Source organism: Eurytemora carolleeae, unplaced genomic scaffold (genome assembly GCF_000591075.1).
Source record: "Eurytemora carolleeae unplaced genomic scaffold, Eaff_2.0 scaffold487, whole genome shotgun sequence".
NCBI lineage: Eukaryota > Metazoa > Arthropoda > Copepoda > Calanoida > Temoridae > Eurytemora > Eurytemora carolleeae.
The window spans coordinates 296603-300675 of NW_019396430.1; positions in this window are offsets into that span (position 1 = coordinate 296603).

Genomic DNA, 4073 nt, shown 5'->3' on the forward strand with positions numbered 1-4073 from the left:
GATAGAAGAATGGATTAAAGGATAGAATAATGGATTAAAAGATAGAAGAATGGATTAAAGAATAGAAGAATGGATTAAAAGATAGAAGAATGAATTACAGGCTAGAAGATTGGATTAAAGGATAGAATAATGGATTAAAAGCTAGAAGAATGGATTAAAGGATAGAGTAATGGATTAAAAGATAGAAGAATGGATTAAAGGAAAGAAGAATGGATTAAAGGATAGAATAATGGATTACAGGCTAGAAGATTGGATTAAAGGATAGAATAATGGAGTGAAGGATAGAAGAATGGATTAAAGGATAGAAAAATTGATTAAAAGATAGAAGAATGGATTAAAGGATAGAAGAATGAATTACAGGCTAGAAGATTGGATTAAAGGATAGAAGAATGAATTACAGGCTAGAAGATTGGAATAAAAGATAGAATAATGGATTAAAAGCTAGAAGAATGGATTAAAGGATAGATGAATGGATTAAAAGATAGAAGAATGGATTAAAAAATAGAAGAATGGATTAAACGATAGAAGAATGGAATAAAGGATAGGAAAATGGATTAAAAGATAGAAGAATTAAGATTAAAGATTAAAAGAAAAACAATCGTTTGAAAACAACGTTTTTTCTTTCTACGCCATTAGCGAAACGATCAGTCCTTTTTTCAGAAAAGTGAAAACGTTCAATCCCTGTATGAAAATTATATTTTTGAACACACTCCCCCCCCCCTTTTCTGGCCTACCACTAATCATGGATGATATCATGAAATTAATCTTGTATATTCTATATGATGCCTCTGAAGTAATATTCAATCAGTCACTTGTCCAATTACCAAATAAACAGGGTGTTGCGGTGTATACATGAAATCTAAGAAATCCTTTACCCTGCTTCTTTGGTCTAATATCATTTTAATATAGATAGGGGGAGGGAGGGGGAAGGGGGAGGATTTTGCCTTAGAATTAAGTTAGAGGAGTGTGTTATACATGTCCCAAGTCCAACTATTACCACGGCTAAGTAAAACAATAAACCTCTAACTTTAATGGTTAGAGTGATAAGATGTTTAAAAATAAAAATTAAAAAGTATATCGGAAAAATGTGAAAAATATCTACTTATATTTTTGATAAATTCATTAAATTTGGACACTGGTTGCAAAAATATAACAGTAATCAGCTATTTTTTTGTGACTTGTTAACCTGCATGTACAGTCCAGCCTTGAAAAACTGCGGACTATGTATAAAAAAATTAACAATTATTCTGTTTAGAGAAGAAAAAACCCTTTGAACAAGAGAAATGAACTGTTGGAAAAATGTTATATGACATAGCGCAAAATATCTTCTGTCTGAAACCATTAAACAACCAAACCAGAAGCTACCAACTGGCCAGTGATAATGTGAAGTCTCTCATATGTTACTACAATTAGTTATATTTTGATTAAGGAAATTTTTAAAATTGTCCAATTTGATTCTTGAAAATCTGCCAAATTATTTTTTGAAAATCCATAATTATTATTGTGAAACATCAGTTTAACCATGTTTATTCAAGCAATCTGAAACAATTTTTATTAAAAAATATGAAAACTGTAAAGCTGCTCTGATTATTGCTTTATAGTTAAATGTAGATATAGTCTCTCAAAGCCAAGCTAAGATCATTCCTGTGGTTCTCCCGATTTCTCCAATCAAACTTTTAGGCAAATCGTTGCCGCATGAAAAAAAAAATTTAAATAAAAAATTAGATTTTTGAAAAAAACTATTAGATTTTTGAAGAAAAAATGTCCACATATTTTTAGCTTTTGCTACTCCCCGGGCATCCATGGGTGCCCTATAAAAAATCCAGAACATTCGGTCCATCCGTGTTTTGCCAACTTTAGCTAACATATACATACATATGAGTGAAGAGCTTTATTATATAGATAGATAAACAGTAACAAATATTTATAGTCTAAAAATAACAATTTCGACATTTTAGGATAATAACATTCCTTCAGGAGTGTCTGTGAAAAAAAAGTGTGTTTAGGCTTTTAGCCTTCTACTCATCATTGTTTTGTGATAAAAAGTGCTTCTAGTAAATACAGTTTTCATTACTGGAGGAAATGTTTTGTAAATGCCGTTTTAACCATTAAAATCAGTCCTAATATTTGAAAATGTGCTCTGTCTCGTTTCCTAAGATTTTCAAACAAAGTAAAAAAGTTTGAATGCAATTTAATTTTTAAGTTGTATACGACAGAATAAAATAAATTGTGCATTTGCATAGAATTGAGGATTTTTTAAAATAAATGGCGAAAAATAGGTTTTATTTTTTAATCTTAAGAAAAGGGACCGACTCCATTTTGGATTACATTTTAAAGGTTAAAATGGCATTTTAGAGTAAAGTGTTTCTACGGAGAAACCCCCGATTTGTGGGCATTGTACCTGTTGGTAGCACTTTTTATCACAACAAAATGGCTTTTAGTTGGTGAAAACGTAATTAACATCTTCGGAAATGGGTAAGAGCACATTTTCGAATATTAGGCATAATTTTAGAGAAAAATAATTCATTAACAACCCCTCAATTTATGGGAATTGTATCATCTAAGAGCAGTTTTTAATACAATAACACGATTTATGAAAGACTAAAAAGTCTTAACTCATTTTTCCCGAGACACCCTGTATTATGGAAGGAATTTGGATAAATACATTGTCTATTTGTGTTCAGATGAATATTGTATATTGTATTATTAATATCTAGATATAATCTTGTTTACTTGCCTTTCAAAGAGCCTTCAATAATAAATACGATAAAAAGATTTATTATAATAAAAGATAAAAAAGCTTTCTTGTGAGGCATCTTTTTGATTTGTTTTTAAATTGGATAGGTTTTTGTTGTTAAATTGCAAGCGACTCTTAATTCAAAAAAGGGCAGTATCCGATTCACAATATTACCCTTTTATTTGATTATTATTTCTAATTTCATAATTTTATTTGATCATTAATGTGATTGATATAATATCGTTTTTATACGTTGAAATGTGATTGATGACATCGTTTTTATTTGTTGAAATGTGATTGATAATATCGTTTTTATACGTTGAAATGGGATTGATAACATCGTTTTTATACGTTGAAATGGGATTGATCCTGATAATTTGCACATCTTGCCCCTGGAGCAGATATGCAATTGAAAGGAATGTTAAAATCAGAAACGCGTTCTTAATATCAGGTACACGTTCTAAGTCATGAACGCATTATAAATCAGGAGCGTGCATCGGCGTACAAAGGGGGGGCCATGGGTGAACAGGCCCCCCGTTCCCCCCGCTGGGAGGTGGGGCACGCAGGGGGGGGGGCTCATTTAAAATTACATCTGGAGATTTGTTGAAAAAAATCAGATTCTTGATTTTGGAGGCGGTTCTTTTAAAGCTTTTCAATATCTTTTTTTAAAATTCATTTTGTAAATTTTTTTCTCCTAATTCTTCAAAGTTCACAAACCTACCAAGCAGTTTAATAAAAATTGCATTAAATATCCATATTTTCCATTTTTAAAACTGATTATTTTCATTTGTGGTTTCACTGTAAAAGTGGCGCATGAATTTCAATTGTTTCAGAAACGATGGAGAAATGAAGGTACATCAGACATGCCTTGATGCCACTCTTTGAGTGGAGGGTCACTTGAAACTACTAATGTTTTTCATTTAAGTATACATCATTAAAAAAGATACTTTAAAATCTCACTTTTGCCCTTCACTAAAAAGTTTCAGTAAAATGCTTTAATCAATACTGCCTTCAGTGTAGATATAGATTTGATTGAAATCATTATTTATGTAGTAAATCCTATGAAAATATAGATATTTTTTTAAATAATTTATAAACACTCGAAATGGAACCATTTTCGACTAAGAACACAAAGAACAAAAAAGAGCAGGATGGAACCGTACTCGACTAAGAACACCAAGAATGGAACAGAAAGGACCGTGGATGGAACGATTGGAACAAGAACGAAAAGGGAACAAACGATTTAACTGAAGGCGCCCTCGTTCTAACACGGAAATGTCTCAAAAAGTCGGAACTTGCCCAATAGCTAACATATAAATGACTGAAGAGCTTTAAA